This window comes from Psammomys obesus, unplaced genomic scaffold (assembly GCF_907164565.1).
Source record: "Psammomys obesus unplaced genomic scaffold, mPsaObe1.curated_primary_1811, whole genome shotgun sequence".
In the NCBI taxonomy this organism is placed as follows: domain Eukaryota; kingdom Metazoa; phylum Chordata; class Mammalia; order Rodentia; family Muridae; genus Psammomys; species Psammomys obesus.
The window spans coordinates 2588499-2608885 of NW_026585626.1; the positions used below are offsets into that span (position 1 = coordinate 2588499).

Consider the following 20387-nt stretch of genomic DNA (forward strand, 5'->3'; position numbering starts at 1 on the left):
CTTCCCAGCCCCCTTTTCTGCTTCAATACACTCCCTATTGTATCCCAGGCTGGTCTTGAACCCACTCTGTACAACGATGACCTTGAACTTCTAATTCTCCTGCCTATGCATCTGAAGGGCTGGGGTCACAGTTGTACACCAGCATTCTGGTTTACGGTTCTGGGAACTGAACCTCTGGTTTTTGTGCGTGCTAGGCGTGATGGCCACCTAGCCATCAAGTTGGTTGTCAACCTGACTTCATATGGAATTAACTGAAATTCAAAAATAGAGGGCACACCTGTGAAGGGTTATTTGCTTAATTAGAAAATCCAATCTGGATCTTGAGGCTGGAAGACACATACTTTTAATCTGGACCACATCTTCTGCTGGATACCTCTATAACGACATGGAGACAGGCTTTTGCTCTTTGCCCACTTGCCCGCTTGCCCTCATGTTGCTAGCAAGTCCATTCCTTCACTAGGATTAGAGTCTGCTTCTTTGGGATTCCATCCTATATTGAATACCAGCTGAGACATCCAGGCTTGTGCACTCTGATTAAGGTTCGCTGTGACAGTAGCAGCAAAGCGTTGCAGTGAGCATGGGAAGAAGAACAGGGTGTGTCAAAGGAAGAGTTTAAGAGCCATTCTCGAGCACACTGGTAGGTCTGACCCTCGTGCCTACAGAGAGAGGGAACAGGGCTCAGAACCGTAGAGGATGATGCAGGCCATTAGGAGAAGCAGGAGCCATGCTTTTGTCCTAAACCACAGGAAAGACAACAAAACAGAGACCCACGTGGAACAACAAGTCCATCTGGACTTTTCTCATTTAATTAACCTTTTCATGTAGGTTGCTAGGAGCAAGGAGAGGGGTATGTAGTAGCCAGTGTGAAAACTAGTATCAGTTACACAATGGCCAGGGGACATGGCTTTAGAGCGATCACAGACAGAGTTAGTAGGAAAAGGATGAATTTATGTGCAAACAGCATGCCAGCCCACAGGCACATTTAAAAATATGTGTTGAAATTCTACCTTCTGACCTACTTTCTTGTCTCTCACCTCTCTCCCCTATATCATACAGAATCTTCAACTCTGGACCTACACAAATTCACACTAATGTGCAACCCACTGGGAATAGAAATGGATAACATTTAGCCCTTCAAACTATGGAATCAGAAGACAAGCTGTTCTCTCATTTAAGTCCAATTGCCTCTGAAAGTATAATTTCAGAAATGAAGAGGCTCGGACATAGGTTTCTCTGCTTCTAATCCTTCCACAGAGAGGCTGGAGGAATGGCCCAGTGGATGAAATTATTTTTGATCCACAGCACCCACATAAAAGCCAGGCATCTTGATAGACATCTTTAACCCCTTCCTGGGGGACATGGGTAGGAACAGGTGAATCCCTGGCAGCCATTTAGCCAATCAGTGAACTCCAGGTTGAGGTAGAGATGCTGTCTCAAACAATAAGGTAAGAAGGGACCTCTGGCTTCCACAAGCACACACAGACTCTGTCAACAGCAGGGCCATTTCTGTTCTCTCAGCATGTGGCATTGTGTAGTACATACCACTATTGTGCCAGTTAATACATTTCAGGTCAGTGGTCTTACAACTTGCTAAAAATCAACTCAACATTCTCCTGTGGAAGGATACAGGCTCTGGTAAGAGCTGTCTAATTCATTTACAGTGTCATCAAGTGATTAACTAACTAATTAACTAATTAATCTTTGCCTCTAATTAAGTCAGTAATCCAGCTATCATAGCTCAGGCTTGGAGGCTGAGACATAGGAAGTGACTGAGGCCAGCCTGAGCTATGGGCCGTGACCCCTTCTCACTTACAAATAAGCAAATAAATAAATAAAACCAAATCAGGAAAGATCATAATGAAAAGACCACAGGACTATTCTAAGCTTAGCATCACCTCTTTCTGTATTCATAAATGGCCCCTCCATCTCAGACATCACATATGGGTGACGTTTCTGCCTGCATCTTTGTGGAAATGTTAAAACACAAAGGATACAGGAACCTTAACAGTGTTCTTGACAGAGAACCGATTGTGGCGATTTTACTAGTGGGATGGAAAGCAGAATGTTATGTTACCTCAAAGAGTGAAGAGCTGATCAGAGGCGCAGCATTTAGGAAAGGAGAGAGGTCTGTTGGAGTAAGGGTGGGTGCCTGGCAAACGATACGCTGAAGAGTTGATGGATGCCCACGGCAGAACAGTGTTGCCCCAAGCAGGTTTTATAAATTCATCTTTGATCACTCCCTGACCCCTAACTCTTTGTGCTCACATTTTCTATGTCAGTTCCAAGGAATTCACAAACTCTATTTTTTTTGTTTTGTTTACTTTTATTTTCATTTGCACCAACTGAAGGCAATACAGACACAAACATATATGGCAAGTGGGAGTCCTTTGGGCTCAGTAACCTAGGAGAATACACATGCCATGAAGAGTGTACAGGTGTCTGAGACTGGCTCCTAACAGTGGTTTTTTTTCTTGGTTCTAGAGTCTACCCTGATGTGGGCCAGTGCTCCTGCGGTGGTCCCCCGCTCTTCAGCATCTTCCTTGTTAGAGTCAGGCGAGAGTCTAATGGAATCCTCATAGCCACTATAGGCTAGGGTTCTATCTAAAGAGTACCACACAACTTCACAGCTTGGACAGAAGGAATTCTCTCTGGAACAAAGCTGGCTGGTTGACATACGAGGAAAGTTAAGTTATAGACATTGTCTGAGAAAGAACTTCCTGTCTTTATCCTCTATGGTGCTGTTGCTCTGAGAACTTTAGAGAAGCTGGGGCTTGGAGAGTGTATGATTAGGAGTTGTTGAAGGAGGAGAGAATGAGTACTGGATGCTTCCCTACAGCAGAAATGATCTTATTCAGGGGACTGTGGTTTGGACTCGTGTAGAAAGTGTCATCCTCTGTATTAATGAACAGAGAAGGAATACCTGTCGGCAGATACTTGATTGCCTTCTCTAGGACGGAGGAGTCGCGCCACTTTACCTTTGTGACCCACTGTTCTGCTCTGGAAATTGGGATGAGGGAATATGTTTGAAGGGAATGCGGAGTGCTGGTATATAAACTTAAGAGAACTGCATGGAAAGACAGAAAACCCAATTCTATGCTTTCTCTGACACTAAGAAGGGACTGCCACCTTAATTAAGTCTATTAGTTTTTCCCTAACACAGGCAATTGGTACAGTCACCTGGTGTCAAGTTTAGTTTTTATTGTAGATGTCACAGAGCCTACAGTCACCTGTCGTGGGTTTTAATATTTACTATTGACTTATCTTTAAGTTAAGTAGTGGTTATTCCTAAACCAGCTGTATACCCAAATCACCACCCAGAGACTGGGATTTATTTAATTAACCTAGAGACAATGCTGGGCACTAGTTACTCCATCCTAAACCTCCAAGCCAGCATAGTTTCCTAACATTCAGATTTCACCCATTATACTTGCTTTTAGCCATATCTCAGGTCCAGGTCATCCCTCCACATGGTTCTAAGACCTCTCCTGCCGATTCTCTGCCTTCTTTCTGCTTGCTCTCTCTCCCTCCCTGACCAGGATCCTTTCCATTGCTCAGCATTGGGGCTGGTTGTTTAATTGACAATATAAAGAATAAATGGTGGCATGTTTTCACTAACTTGAGACAGGTGATGCTGATTCAAACCCAGATAGCGGGGTAGAGAAATCCACTTTTGAATGAACAAGGGTAAATTGTATACATTCCAAAAGAACATTATACCAAGAGTCACCTGAGAAAGAGAGTCTTAATGAGGAATTATTTAGACCAGGTTGACCAGTAGGTGTATCTGTGCGGTTTGTTTTAAATGTTAATTGATGTATAAAGACCATCCTATTATTGATAGTATCATTCCTTAGGCTGGGCCCTGAACCTTATTAGGTGAAGAAAACTAATAATCGAGCAGGTGTCAAGGGTGCATAGGTTTATCGCTACTGTTGATTGTGGGTGTGATTTGGGCAGCTGCTTGAGTTTCTCCCTTGACTTCCTCTAAAATGATAGGCTGTGACGTGAAATTGTAAGCCAAATAAATCCCTTTTCCCCTTAAATCTTTTTGACAGAGTGTTTTTAACACAGTGGTACAAATGAACCTAGGATACCTGGGCTTCTTTTAGCCTATTTTGATTCTTATTTTTTTTTTCTCATGCCATGCATGAATCTTTGGCTCCTCCCTCCCATATTATAATTTTTTTTAATTTTTGAGGTTATAATTACAGCGCTTCCCCTTCCCTTTCCTTCCTCTAAATCTTTCCATATACTTCTCTTTGCTTTCTTTCAAATTCATGGCCTCTTTTTCTCCATTTATTGCTATTCCATGTATATATATATGAATACATGTGTATTTTTTTATGGTAGCTTGGGCAATATGGCTGTTTAGTAGCCATGTTAATTATGTTAGTAAATTTGGAAGAAATTATGCCTATCATAAAGGACTGAGTTTTCGTTTCTTTTTCTTTTTTTTTTTTTCTTTTTCGTTTTTGGTTTTCTTTTGGGGTGGTGATAGTGGTGGTAGTTCATGAGAAATGATGAGGTCCCAAAAGGAGCTGAGAATATTGGAATGTGCATAGGGGACCACTTTGAAGGTCTGAACCTAGAGTCCAGTGTTTGCAGATTACACTCAGTGCCAGTCACATCAGCAGGATACATTATCTGCTGGTGCATAGCACCTGCCCCAGAATGCATCATGGAAGAACCGAGGTGCTTGACCAGCGTACCCAGGCGTTAACATGTAAACGGCAAGAGGGAAAGTACAGCTTCCTTCTAGACAGATTTCTTTCCCTTTCTTTCAAGGGAATGCCCAACTCCTTCAGCATCCCCTTCTGCTCACTAGGGGAGGAGGTAACTACTGGACAATAACTCTGATGTCCTATGCATCGCAGCTGAGGCATCTGAGTGGTATACATGGGAACAGCCAGCATTTTTTTTTCTCTCTACAGGAATGATGTCACTTCAGGATATTGTATTTGAGGATTCAAGTCAGCTTCCCCCAAGTAGAGGACAATAAGAGTCAAGTGAGGGTTGCTGCTGGCCACTCTACAGAGCCATAATGGCTCAAGTTTCCCTCTCCCAGGAAAAGGCAGGGAAAATGGCAGACTCCATGCAGATTTCTCCATGGAGTGTGTTTGGGAGGCTGTCGGGTTTTCTGGAGGCATCAAGAGGTAGGAAGAGGTTGTCAAATGCATTCAACTGTCTCAGAAGGCAGAAGATATAGAATCTCCCTCTGCAAACTACCACCACTATCTGAGAGATGTATAGTAACAGACCCATGGAAGAATGGGTATGTTACAGTGAGTGTGACAACTTTGGAGGTTACAGCTTAGCACAGACATGTCCACTGCCTTTATTATAGATTCTGCCAAAATACGCACAGCACAGATAGCAATAAAGCCATCAGTACACTATAGAACGGCTTAGTTATTTACTTACGCCTTCCTTACATAAGGATAGAGCAATGGCAGAGACATGAAAATAGCAAAACAGAGCTGAGCCTGGGCCACAAAGGGTCAAAAGGGTTGCCAGCACCTGGTTATGGATTTCAAAAGTGGTACTGATCCAGCCAAGATGTGGAAGTGGGAATGTTTTCCCAGTAGATTTGCATGGACATCTTTGGGAATATTGCTCTGGGCTATGGTTTGTGATGATATATTATGTTCAAATAGTCTTCTCCTGGGAATCAATGGTCATCACCTCTTCTTTTGGGTATGCTATTTTCTAACAAGAGAGAGGTAACCAGTGATACCAGCATGGCTGTAGGGTTTGGTGTTGGTAACCCGGAAGGATGGAGATGGCCAAGTCCATTGGAATAACTTATTTGGAGGGAAGGTCAGTGACTTCATTTTGGGCATGTGCAGCCTGAGGTCCTGTTGAAGTCCCAGATGGAAATGGTATAAATGCAATTGGGTGTGTGGGTCAGGGGTTCTGGTCCATGACAGAGACAGACATTTGAGAGTCATCATACAAATATTTAAACCAAAGTGGATCTTGCCTGGGGGATACATGTCAGCAGAGAAGCATTCCAAAGTTGAAGCCATGGGCCCGTTTGCTAAGAGCAGGAACCAGTTGTGAGAACTGACAAGACATGGCTTAATTTCAGCAGCTTCTATTGATCATCTACCATATTCTGTTTGTGTAGGAGGACCGAGGCATAAAATAAATTACACTAGTCCCTGTCCTCAAAGTGCTTATAGTCAGTGCACTAAAACGATCATTTGGCTGCAGAATGGTAGCAGCAAAGACACCTTTAAGGCACCATGAGATGGGGAAAAGAAACACTTGGCTCAGGACAGGAGAGTTAGGGGGGTCTTTGGAGAAAATAACACCTATAAATGTGAAAAGAGAAAGCATTTTAGGTGAAGAAGAGGAGGAATAAAATGACTAGAAAATACATAGGGACTGCAGCTGAAATTCTTGCCTGGAAAAGCAGGGGGGTCTCTTTTCTAAGACTGCACCTGGCATGGACAACACTGCTTTTAACAGGATTGGGTAACACAACTGGTGGATTGTTTACTCTGGCTGCATCCACAGCTTGCTTGCAGAGGTTTGAGTTCAACTTGCCACCAACCCCGACACTCTAGAATTAAAGAGAAAGGTGCCTCTGATGGCCAAAGCCACCTGGAGCTGCAACAAGGCCACGTACTCCGCCAGTTAACCGAGCTGCATGGGGAGCATACGGCAGTTTCATTTTCCACCCAGCTTTGTTTTCCTGTAAAGTGTCCCGTGCTGAAGGAAAGGAAAGGGAAAGCCACTCTGTCAATTCCCAGGTCCACATCAGAGAGCCAGCTGCAGTCCAGCCACCATGCCCAGGGACTCGCTCCCACAGCTCAGGCAAAAACTAGCTAGGTCAAGCAGCTGAGAGCCTAGGTGTGGAATAATGCATTATATGGGTTCATGCTCTTTTGCCCAAATACAACCTTCTGTATTTTTTGTTAGCATATATTTCAATTCAACCAACGCTGGATTCAAACTGTCTGGAAAATAATTCTATGTTGAAAGTATACAGACCCTTTCTTCTTGTCATGATCTTCTAACAATACAGAATCACAATTATTTATATAACATTTATGTTACATTACATTGACAAACTGAGTGATTTAGGTGATTTAATGTATGTTTTAATGATTTAATGATTTAATTCGCACGGGTTATATGTGAATGCTATGCTACTTGATATAAATGACTTGAGCATCCTTAGACTTTTGAGTCTTCGGGGGCTCCTTGAACTGACTCCTGAGGGATGACTTTACCAAGCTTTTGTCTCCATTCTGATTGTTACTTTCTGTCTGCCCTGCAAAGATAGAATATTCAGAAGGTGCACAGGACCAAAGGGTGGCAGAGTGGAGCAGAGGGAGAAATGAGATAGAGGAAGTAGGCTCCATGTTTTCAGCCCAGGCCTAAACTTTTTATTTTTAAATTTAGCATGTATGTGTTTGTGTGTAGTGTGATGTGCCGGGATAGTGTGTAGAGGTCATAGGACAATTTTATATAGTTGATTTTTTTTTCCCCATTTACCTTTACATGGGCTCTAGGGATCGAACTCACGTTTTAAGGCTTGAGTGCCGAGAACTTTCCCATGTTGACTCACCTCCCTGGCCGGTGCAGACTAGGACTAGCTCTTCCAAATGATCTACAGCAAGGCCTATATATTCAACATGATTGTATCACAGTTCCACGCAGTAAAACTAAGGGTCAATATCATCAAGTCACGTGCATGTGATTGTGTGACCAGGGATTGGTGGTCTGACTCGTTACGGTGAGGCTCTGGGATCCTTGCCCTGACGGTACAGCTTTCTCTAATACTTGGGAGCATCTGGATTGCTTACTTCCTACACAGATTCCCAGTCCCCAGCAGGACCTTATTCAGCAAAGCCTATGCGGATAGTTTCAGAAACTGCACAGCACTTCCCACAAAAAAGGGTTTACTCAATGGCAATATACAGCTTCCCATCTTTCTTCTGAACCCGGACAGGTCACAGCTTCTCCTTGAGCCCCAGTGCCTTCACTTGTAAGGGTAAACGCAGGCGGGATCGTGTTCAGCTCAGAAACTGTAATTGTGGTTCTGGCTTACTCTTAAACCCTGGAACGGGAGCCTGCCGACTAGTTCTGGGGACCAGCCATCTTTATCTCTCCTTATCTTCAAATATCACTGTTGCTGAGAGATGTTGAAGTGTCACTGAATGAATATCATTTGGTCTACAAATGGTCAGTTTCCCTGGAAACTAGACCTCCCTACTGTGATGTGTTTGAATCACAGCTCTCTCATCCTCTGATATATTTTTAGCTTCTGACTTCTTGGCCCTGCTAGAGACAAGGGGCTCAAGGGTAGTTTGAGATTTCCTTACACAGTCTAATACATGGACATATCTTGGAGGATTAAATCAGGTATTCTGTACTGCTCACTCACAAGTGCTAACCCATTTCTGGTTTGTACTATTTTTGTTTTCAATTTTTTTCCCCCCTTGGAGAAAGGAAAGCAAGAACAAGGGGCATTGACCAAACAAGTCTGTCCACTTGGTGGAGAGGCTTCTCAATAAGAGGACCTGAAGGACTTCCCATGGGCGTGAGGGAAATTGCATACGCCATCCGGGGAAGTGGACCAGGAAATCGCTTCTTGTTTTTCAAACAGAAACGAGGCTCTAGGGGATGGCTCCGTGAGGCTTGGAGGAACGCTGCTCGGGGAGGCAAAACTTGAGCAAAGGACTGGCCAGTCCAGTTCACAGTGATGCCTGCCCCGCTGTCCTCCGACTGTCTGTGAGGTCCCCAAGAAGGCTGCGGGGCCAATGGCCCCGTAGTGAAAAGCAGAAGTTTCTAGACATCTGTTGAGAGCAGGCGCTTGCTCAGAGACAACAACGGTGGTAGACAGGTAACAGAATTTTCTTTCTGTGGTCTCTATCCCTTTGTAGCAAGAGCTCTGGCAACCTGAGGCATTTTTATATTGCTCTTACGGCATGGTCCCAGATATGCTCTACCTGATCATCTGCGGCATAGCTGTGTGCTGGGAAGGTAACATAGATCACTTAAGATCATTGCCCTGCTGGCAGTTCACAGTGAAGCTGGCTGTGGGGTGGGGGTTGGGGAGCGTCTCCCTCCTGTTCTCTGGGACCCATTAGGTTTTTCTCAGTAGTAGGGGTTACTTCCCAGAATCCTCCCAAAATTGTCAGGAGCATCAGTGAGCTGGTACTGCCCTGATAGCCAAGCAGCCATGGTAGTGGTCTGGAGAAAGGGGAGATTGCTCTAGAGTAGCTGAAGTAACTCTCAGACAGAGCTTGGGTTTAGCACAAAGACCTCCTGCCCATGGCTGAGGAGAAGGGAGCTTGTGTGTTGCTTAGTTAAAATGTCTGGGTTTAAGAACCAGTCAGACAAGCCGAGTGAGTGTTGTGCACATGCCTTTAATCCCAGCACTAGGGAGGCAAAGACAGTGGATCTCTGTGAGTTCAAGGCCATCCCGGTCTACAGAATGAGTTCCAGGATGGCCAAGGCTACACAGAGAATCCCTGGCTTGAAAAGAAACAAAACAAAACAAAACAAAACAAAAAAACAACCAACAGAAACAGTCTGATTTGTTTTGAAAGTTGTAGAATGGCAGAAAAATCTCTGTAGTGTACACTATTTAAGTCATGTTTTCTCGGACTTTGTAGCCATAGCTCTTTGTCCTTTCCAAAGGGCCTAATATGGTTGGTTTTTGTTTCTGTGCTTGTTTTTATTTTGTTTGCTTTTTCTAGTGTTTGAGACAGGGTCTTGTGTCTTGCTACGTAGCCCTGGTTGGCCTGGTACTTGCTAGGTAGACTAGGCTGGCCTCAGACTTGCCTCCTCTATGTCCAGAGTACTGGGAAGATAGAGGTAAGCCATTTTTTTCCTGATTGCATAGGAATATGTGAATATTTTCTTACTGTGGAGGACTGGCTCTTGACAGTTTTAAATTTCTATACATCTCAATATATGCTTTCTCCTTTTGCCACAAATTATCCATCAAGTACCAGCTAAAGGCTTATTTTTATTCTTCCTGGCTCTTAGAACAAGCCAGGCTGGCTTCCCCCGTGTTCTCATTGTGAAATTCTTTTGATGACAATTAATATCTCTTCCATGGAAGGATAACATGACATAAAAGGGATGCATTCAGCTCATTAAAATTTAGAAAGTCTGAAAATAAAGTTCCTCTCCTTTTTACTATTTGGCTATTTTTGTGTTGCCTTCATACTTAATAATATTACTAACAACTTCCCAAGGATGAAACATTAAGATTAACAATTAGTGGTTTGGCCATTTCCTTTGAAGAACTTCAGTTATATTTATACAAGAAATAAAAAAGGAGGGAACAAGTGAAGAAATTAAATGACTACATAGATCAATCTGTCATTTGAAAGCTAAATGGTTGACTAAGGGAAGCCTAGATGAAGGCAAAGGAAAATTGATTTTTACTTAATGGGTCATCTTCCAAATACTTTAAAAGTTAAGTATGTAAAAGGTGGCCTTCTCTCTCTGACCCCACTCTGTATATTGTAAAAAGATAAAAGAGTAAGAAAAACATCGCAATGAAAAGTGCTCATGGGTCACAGAGAACAAGAAGTGCCTTAATAAAGAAAAAGCAAGCAAGGAAAAACGGAAACAAAACAACAACAACCCTAAGAGTAATGGCAACTCACTTGGTTGTTTGTTCATATTGTCTTGACATAGCCAAGATTTCTTTAGCCCAAACCTTGGCGTCACTCAGGGCTGCTGGAGTTGAAATTCTGCTGTAGACCATCTTGCTCAACTTGTTTCTCACAGTTCCTCCTCAGAGATGTCAATGAGCTAATGAATCCTCTCTGCCCACTGCACTGACCTGGGGGTGGATGGGGGAGGTGGGCCGGATAGCCCGGAGCTGCACCAGAATGCAGCCACAAGGTGCTCCATGGCACCCCAGGGCCGTCAGATAGTCACAGGGGCTGCTGCCTCCTGAGTGGCTAAATCTGCCCCCTGTGAGTCTCGGTTCAGTTTCATATACTCATATGCAAGTTCTGTGCTCTCAGGTGATACCCAGGCCTCTTCTTTCACCAGGCCACAGGTAAAAAACAGGCATCTGATTCCCAATTTGCTGAATAAAAGATGAGAACTGAGACTATGAAAGCAAGGCTAAAAACAATTGGCCCCGCTCTACACAGCGACTCCCTTGCAGGGCTCTGGGATGAGGATTAAGATCTCTTTTCAGCCCATCAGCCCCTTTCTTAGCTAGGATTGTGGAGATAAAAGATAACAGATAATTTACAGGGTTATCTTGAGTGCTTTAGCTTTTACGGCACGGCACGGTGAATGCTTTGCTGGGGGTTGTGAAAGGGCCTCAAGGTATTGCATCATTTGGATATTTGCAGGCTGGAATACCTGCCATCCATTACTGTCACCCAGGATGCTTCCCATAGCCAGAGCAAGGTCCACACACTTCACAGCTGCAACTGTGAAAGAGACCTGTGCAGTTTGTTGTTGGCTTTCAGTCTCCCCAGCGGTTCCGTTATGCCTCCAAGGTTGAGAGTGGTAATCCTGGCCGGGGAGAGGGGTTGGAGAGAGGCAGCAGCTTTACCTGGTTACGACTCTGAAAAGCTGGGGCTGTGCACAGCTGTAAGCAGTGTGAGTTCAAATGCTGGCAAGCAAGGATGGGGAAGACGTTCCTGTCTCCACCCACCGCCGCATTGTCTTCCCAGTTTAAACTGGAATGACCCCACTGATTTGACACAGATACATTAGCCTCTGCTCCTTGCAGATCTCACAGAGTTTGATTAGATGTTCTAGTAAACAGGATGTGCTCAGTTAAATGCACGAGCAGGCCGAAGACACTGTAATGCACTGTATGCATAACAGAGTCACCATAGACTCACTGGTGGTCTACCATCTCTGCATTTCAGTTCGTGTTGTTTGACTCTGGTCACCACCCTCAAAAGAATTGGAATCTCACTTACCTCCTAAATGATAATCATAAAAGTAAAGACTTTAAAATCACAGCCTAGTGGAATCAGGTACGCCAGAGAGGCTTGCTAATTTTCACAGAATTAAAAATACGGGGAATCTTGTTCTGTAATCGCCGAGATTTTAGCAGCATATATTCTTTAAATGCTTGCTGTGTCCCGAGCTTTGTAAAGATTACTCTTTTTCAGTGGTGCCAAGAGGCTTGTGTTATTATAATCTTTATTTTGTAGATAAGCAAATATACAGATGTTAAGTCAATTTTAAAAAAAATAGCAAGTGGGTAATAGAGTCATAATTACATTTCGGGCAGTCTGACTTCGGAGTTCATTTACGTAATTATTGGGCTACACCCCAAAAAACATTACAGCAGTGCCAAGCCATCTAGAGGGTTGGGCCAGAAAAGTAGCTAGGTGGAGAAATGTAGATGTATTTCAAAGAAGGATGCATCCCTGAAGAGAAGATAGAGACGGTGCGCTACAAAGGTTAAAGGTCGGGCTTTGGCAATAGACACTGCACTTGGTATGTGACCTGGGAATATTACATGCTTTAGCCAGGCACTGGTTTTCCAGTAACACAAGTGGGGAAAGTGGTCGTTCTCATAAGATAGGATCATAAAGCAGAAGGGAGCCTGATGTGTGTTGGTGTTAAGCCTTAAATCTAGTTTATAGACATGCTTGATAAACGATAGTGGTCATTGTTATTGAGGTTTGTTTGTTTGTTTTGTTTTTTAAGCCCCAAACAATATACAAAGCCCCCAAACAAACAAACAAACAAACAAACAGCTTCACAGTGGTCAAGAACTGTATGAGGAGACACTCAGAGGTGGAAAACCATTGAACCCAGGTAGACTGTGCTGTATTTTCTAAAGGAAATTACAGTGAAGGCTTGTGATAGATCTGTCTCTATTCAGGCGTTGTGGAGATAACTTTGGCTGAGCTGGTTTTGTGTTAGGTTACGGTGATGTTATTTGTCAGATGTCTAAGCATCCGTCATCAGGGCATCTGAAATGACTCAAGTGCTTGAATTAGATACAGTGGTGATCTAGAGGGGAGTTCATTTGGAGCAAATGTGTCAGTTGCTATTGTATAGGATTAATGGTCAGGGAGGTGGGAGAGGAGGCATTCAGGAGCTTACAGCCACCAGCCAGAGGTGACAGTAACAGCCAAGCCCAACAAAAGGAGCATGAGCTCTGAGAATATCAGCAGTTACTTAGTTACTGGTGGGATGACATTCCCTACTCCTGTCTGCTTCTTGAGTCCAAGATTAATCGTAGGGCTGTGGGCCTGAATATCAGGAGAACAAAGCCACCCAGTAGCAAATCCAGGAAGAGATGGGAAAGACTGTGGTAGCACTGAAGACAACAGATTCTATTTTAGACAAGCCAGATTTAGACTCAGATGGAAACAGTTGGGCTGGCAGTAGTGTGCCTACTATTTAGCAAGTAGGACAGGGTAGCAATGAAGCTTGGGGTATTCTCCCACAAAGCTACTGTTCAAATTATGGAACTGGTCAAGCTCCTCTAGAGCAAAGATGTCAAGAAAAAAAAAATCCAAAACAAATGCCTCTGTTTGACAGGACTGGGGTGATGTTGGTTGTAGTGGATGAGAAAAGGAGAGAAGCAGAGGGAATGCAGGGCGGAGAAGGGATGTCAAAGAGGAGGGAACACAGGTGGGAAACCAGAGGGAGGACTGGAGGCACATTTTTATAGCATACGTGACCCAAACTAAGACATCTTGGAGCAGTAAGGTCTTCTAAGAATACTGCATTCAGAGAGAAAGATGAAGTAATTCTTTTTTTTTTTTCTTTTCTGTTTTGTGTGGCATAGTCCTTATTGTTAAAGTTCAACAATACTCCTAAGGAAAGACATAAGAATGTAAGAGACTTTTGATCATGACCAAGGGTGGACACAGTAGATCACACGAAGGTATTGTGGCCAGAGCTGGAAAGGAGTGACTTCAGAAAGGTAAAATGGTCCCATAACTATGTACATGCTGGAGCATTTTATTTATTAGTGCATGCGTGCATGCATGCACCTGTGACCTCATGCTCCCTGAGGGGTGCATATGCACGCATGAAAGCATGCGTGTTGAGGGTAAATATCTACCTCTGGGTGTCTTCCTCAATCACTCTTCGACTTATTTTTTTTTTTTAATTTTTTTTTTTTGAGGCAGAATCTCTCCCCAATCTGGAAGCCATCAGCTTAGCTAGAGGGGTTGGTCAGCATGCCACAGGGACTCTTCTAGCTCCACCTAGTAGTATAGATGTTTACTGCGAAGACTGCTTCTTTACGTGGTGCCCTGGGACTGAACTCAGGTCCTTATATTTGCATAGCAAGCACCTTACTAGCTGGGCCCGCCCCCCGGCGCAACGTGTTGAACTATTTTAAATTACAGGATAAATCTCTGCTCTCCTGAGTTTTCCACAGTCCAGCGACGAAATAGTTAAGATTGGCCCAGAAGACACTTGGCTGTTGGGTTGCCGAATGTTATTAGTGTTACTTAGCTGCTCACCCAACAGCAGTAAATCTACAGGGCGGTGAAGCTTAGATCCACCCCTTCTCAATATTTTCCTGTGGCCAACCACAGGGCTACTCCTGTCAACAGCTGGAACGTTTACTTGACATTGTTCTGCCTGGTGAGGGAAACCCCTTTCTGTGATACACTGAAGCTAGGAGATAGGATAGATAAGCGTCCAGTTAGGAACCTTGTGTTTTTTTTTTTTTTTTTTTTTTTAAAGATGATAATCTCTCCTTAAAGGTTAAAATCCCCCAGTGATTTACAAGAAGGCAAGAAGGCTAAGGGGTTATCAAGAATCAACACATGTGTGGTGTGTTTTGGAAAACTCCATCCCATTGTGTACAAACAAACGTTCCTCCGTAATCAGATAGTCCCGGGGCTGCTGGGACACAATGCTGCCACAGAACCCTATTTCAAGGCAAAGGAAAATTAAATAGGAAAAAAAAAAAAAAAAGTTCTTCAATTGAATCCTTTAATTGGCATTGTGTTTCGTGTTTGTGTTGAATAAATATTTATTTTATAATCCTGCATGTGCCAGGGATGAGTCATCTATTTAAATAACGTCAGCAAAGATAAGTCTTATTATCTGCAGTTGTAAATACCAGTCTGTTGAGAGCCTCTTAAAGCTACACGTGAGGATTTTGAATCTGCATTTCTGTAGCTCTGGAGGGAGGTTATATATGGATAGTGTTCGGTCCTCATCAGAGCCTCAACAATCATGCACATGAGTGAAGACTTCTTATCTATCTATCTATCTATCTATCTATCTATCTATCTATCTATCTATCTATGTAGCTATCCATTTTTGTTTCCTCTGTGTGTGTGTGCACTTTTACACATATGTACAGATGCACATCCTTGTATGTACATAGAGGTCAGTGGTCAACACTGGGTGTCTATTTCTATAATTCTCTACCTTTCCGGTTATTATTTTTGACTCAATGAGCCTGGAGCTCTTCAGGTGGATGGACTGGTTAATCACCAGTGAGGCCTCCGGATGCTCCTGTCTACAACCTTCTCAGATCTGGGGTTGTGATCATAGTCACTTTTCTTACACAGGTGCTAGAGATCCTAATTCAGGTTCTCACGTTTGCACAGCAAGCACTTTACCCATTGAGCCATATCTTGTTCTTTCTTTGTTTGCTTTCGTACAATTCTGGGGATCAAACTAAAATCTGCGTACAAGATAGGCAATTGCTCTAACATTGAATCACACCCCCAGTAAACAGGAGAAATAATCTTAGTGTGTAAAGCTGCTCCTAAAATAAGGTAGCATCATCTATTGTCCACCATAATGTTTTGCATTATTGGTACAGTGATAAATGAACACGCTACTTTTAGTCTAAGTCTTGAGCTTGGTAAGAATCTGTTTTCAAAAAGAGCCTAGTGTACCCTAAGACATGGAGTTAAGGGATATAAAGAGACAGCTTCCAAGCTGGGTGGGAGTGGCACACATCATTAATACCAACACTCGGAGGCAGAGGCAGGCAGATCTCTGCTGAGGCCAGCCTGATCTACAGAGTGAGTTCCAGGACAGCCAGGGCAACACAGAGAAACCGTGTCTCAAGAAAAACAGAGAGAGAGAGAGAGAGAATGTTTCTTTAATGAGACTCAGGCCAAGGCCAAGTTGAGTCAGAGGCAAGGGTTGTCTTGAAATCATCCTAATGTGCAATATAATTTGATATATATATATATATATATATATATATATATATATATATATATATATATATACGAACTATGGATACACCATCACCCAAGTATTTGGTACAAAATGAAGAACGACACTCCCTTGAGACCATTGTAAGCAAATTCTGAAGCCCTGTGCTTGCCATCTCCAGTTCCTCACCTCCTACACTCTCTGCAACTCTTCCCAGGATGATTACCACCTCACTACCCCAACAAGACTTCCTGCCCTCCATGACAGACCATCCTGTCTGAAGGCCCAGTGAACAACCTCAGTTCCTCCTTGATGGACCTCTCAGCATCACTGAACGTTGTTGACCACACCCTCCTTCCTAATGCCAAAAAGGCAAAAGTTTCCTGGCTTATATCATTCTCTGCTAGCTTTTGTTCATTGCTTTAATGTTCTGTGTTTGTTTTTGGAGACAAGGTTTTGCCACGTAGCTCAGGCTGGCCTTGAACTTAAGATCCCTGTGCTTCAGCTTCACAAACACTGGGATTATAAGTGTGGCAGGGATATGGCTGGCCTCCTTCCTCTTCTGCTACTTGAGTCTCATTCCTAAATATCTGGGTGTGATCGTCCTCTTGGCCTGGACTTGACTATTTGCAATTCTGCAAGATTTGGTTCTAGCCTTCTCTCACACCTGTCTCTTTATTAGATCTTAACTAATCCTGTGGTCAAAGTTATCACCTCTGCTTAAACTAGCTACTAGTCACCTCACAGAATATCTGTCTTCTGCTTTTTTGATGTCAAGCCACTCTGACCCACTTATAGATACTTAAATGGACAGTGCTTTCTATTACCTTGGGGCCTTTGTAATTGATTCTTTTCTACATGGAACCCTTTCCTTCTAATTCTCTCTCTCTTTCTTTCCCCATCCTCCTAAAGTTGAGATATATGCTTCGGTTTCAGATTATTTAAATGCTATGCCTGGGACACTTTCCACAAACCCAAGACTGGGTCAAGTTTTAGATTTTTTTTTTCTTTCCAGGAAGTTAAGCACACTGATAAAATAATCCATACTGGATTTAGGTTTCTTACATTTAAATTCTTGCTCTAAGTTGTTTAAGTGCTACGTGGCTCAGTTAATTTTAGATCATACTGTTAATTAGAAAGCATACATGAAACACTTCAGTGGGATTTGTTATAAAGATGAAGTGATTAAATATAGCCAGTTCTCAGCATTGGTACATAACAACTGTTCAAGACCTGTTAATTATACAGTGGCTTGAGTAATTGATTCTTTAACGATGTCTGTCTGCTTCATTAGACTCAAAGCTCTATGGAAACAGGACCTGACCCTTCCTTGAGCCCGGCAGAACACCTGGCACTTGTCAGGACTGAATGAATGGATGCATGAATTGATGAGTGAGGGAATCATGGCTTCATGGGACAATACATGTCATGCAGGCAGGAAGGTCCTGAGCTTGCATTAGTGTGTGAAGGTGTTCAGGGAATAGGACTATTTATAGCTGCATGCATCAAAGGAATAGCATTAAGAGGCAGCCTTTTCCTGGACACGGTGGGTGGGTAAGCTTTGAATGTACGGTGACTACTGGGCCTATGAGATGAAGATTAATGAACCAAGTAAATGGCAGGATTATCTTGGTTTGCCAAACACATAAAAATAGTTCGCTGATAATTGTTCCCTTCCACCCTCCAAAATAATTTTTGTTTGACTTTTTGCTTTTGTATGAACACTGGAAAAACTCTTGTGCTATTTTAGATAACCCTATATCAGTCAACATCAGTAGTGGAAATATGGGGGATGCTTATTAAACACATTATTAAAAAATAAAAGTCAAGTCATGGAGAGCCTTGGGTACCAGTGGGAGACTTTTATTTTGAAAATCTTTAAGAGTTGAGCAGGGAAGAACTGGAGAAAAAAAAATGCTTCAAAAAGACCCATCATGTAGTGAGCCAAAAGAAAAGATGGCAGCTATTGTTGCTATGGTACACAGGTCAACCAGGGAGGCCTGGCACAGGTCATAAATCAGAGAGGCATGGCTTTGGCCAGATACCGAAGTTAAACTGAGCAAGACTGCATCTGAGATGCAAAGCATATGAGGAATTGGACATGTTTCTAATAGTCAAAAGGGCAGGTGTGCACACCTTTAATCCCACACTTGTGAGTTTGAGGCCAGCCTGGTTTACAGAGCTAGTTCCAGACAGCCAGAACTACACGGAGAAACCCTGTCTTGAAAAAACACAATAACGATAATAATGTGACACCAGATTGCATGTTTCAGTTGCTTGCTCCATTTTGAGAAAAATTTCCATTTATTATTGTTGCTATTTTACCACGAAACTCTCTTGGCTCAAACACTCTTTTCTTGGTGCAATAAATTTGCTTGGTAATTAACTTCTCCATTATCGTGTTATCTTCAGTGTGGCTCTGAGCCCTGAACAAAGCTTCCATTTCCATATCTGGAAAGTAAGTAGGAATAATCTAGTAGTCTCACAGAGTTACGGATTGGTGCCTAGAGGGTTAAATGACACAACTCATTTATTTTTAGTGTGTAACCGAGACTACCTTTAAACTCATGATCTTCCTGCCTGGAATCACAGGCCTGCTCTGTGGTGTCCAGAGACCACAGAGCTCTATCACCTTCATAGAGTTTAGTACCATGCTGGGGTGTGGAAAGTTGTCCATCTGGGGGCCTAGGGACTGTGATCCTCATCACAACCAACAACTATCCAAAGTCCTCTCAACATGGCTCACCAGGCAGTAGGAAAATATGATTAGCTGGAATTTTAGCCATCATCAGTTACAGCTTGGGTTCCGACTGTCTCCACCACTAGCTAGCTAGCTGTGAGAACGTTAGCCCCACACTTGAGCATCCTCATCTGACAATCCAAGAGGGCCTAGTGTATTCCATGATGGGTAGATGAGAAAACATGGGAAGGCAGAGCTGGGTGAAGCTTACCAAGCCAATCACTTCCAGAAAGAATCACACAACGGCCCTGTATCCTGGCATTCAGGTGGTAGTCCACACCGTCAGACAACCCAGATGTGGCCATTTTGTGAATAGGCGCTGAACTCTGCAAGAGGCCCATTTGTTTTCTTCTCTCTTGCCCCTTCCTCACCTTTAATAAAACAAAGTTAGCCAGGATTGCTGGTGGGATTCCTGGAGAAGGGTCGGTCTTCAGCTTGGGGTGTTCCGAAGATTTGGAAGAACAGGTTGGGCCTTCACTGTGCACTTCCCGATGCACAGTCACTCCACAGGAGACTGTCATTATCGACAGCTAGGGAGCCAGACGTGTGATGGTCCACATGTTGCCGGGAATCACGACAACCTATTCCTGGAATATGACATCAGCCTGCACTTTTCTTTCTTCTGCCTCTTGTACCTTCATAGACGGGAAGACGGAGTCTGGGTTGACCAGGAAGTTGCTCAGTACAAAGGGATAAATCCTGGGAATTAGACCACATTTCCCAGCTGTTGTTCTCATGAGCAGCCAGCTCACACAAGACTTAGAGTTGGGTATCCAGAACTTTAATTCATTAAGAGAAAGATTAGGAATGACAGCAGGTAATTGCCTTCCTCTCTGTGTGTCTTTGACCTTTATTCTAGAAATGTTAGAAACCATATACATTTCTAGGGGCATTACAATTAAAAGGTGCCTGTGACCATACATGGCCTTGGTTGTGGGAGGCAGCTCCAGGTCTCAGCTAGATCAGTGTGGATATTACTCCCATTGGCTAAGTTACAAATCACGTGCTGGTTTCCTCATGGGTGAGAACTCCTCTGAGCTGGAAGACAGCTGTGTTATAAGATTAGTGGCAAGGCTAAGAGCAGTGACAGATTTAGGGTTCTTCCCTGCTGAAATGGGAGCCCCAATAGCTGAAATGATCTCCAGCTGGTACTATGTCCCCTTTGACCAAGCCCCTGTCACTCTTGTTTACAATTATTTAGAATACTGCTTTCCCTTCACAGTGGTGGCTTTCTCCTTTCTTCCAGATAATGTTCATCTTTGTAATGTAGCTGACAACTGTCCCTCATTCCAGAGGAACATTTTAATTCATAGGATGGGGTCATATCTGTGTCTCTTGGGACACATACACACACACACACACACACACCAAATGAGTCAATGTGTTGTTGTTTTTCTCCAAACGTCTCAACAGAATGAAGAGTGTAGGCTTTATCAAGAACAGTCTCAAAGGAGGATAGAGATAAAGATGGAACTATATTGGCCACATTATAGGAACGATGTTGGCTTATATTAATGCATCAGATGTAACCATTTAGGAACTT

At 43.2% G+C, this 20387-nt stretch overlaps 1 protein-coding gene across 4 annotated transcripts in view; it reads left to right on the forward strand.

Moving 5' to 3' along the window:
- The window catches only part of Adgrf5 (adhesion G protein-coupled receptor F5), a 95296-nt gene that overhangs the window by 18726 nt on the left and 56183 nt on the right, over positions 1-20387 (forward strand). For 3 of the 4 annotated variants that reach the window (XM_055612198.1, XM_055612221.1, XM_055612213.1), the window contains exon 1: positions 8636-8854. The exons of the other annotated variant lie outside the window; for it this stretch is intronic. The gene's annotated coding sequence lies outside the window, so the exon portion shown is untranslated. Of the gene's footprint in view, positions 1-8635; positions 8855-20387 lie in introns of those variants that run through there. 4 annotated transcript variants of the gene reach the window in all.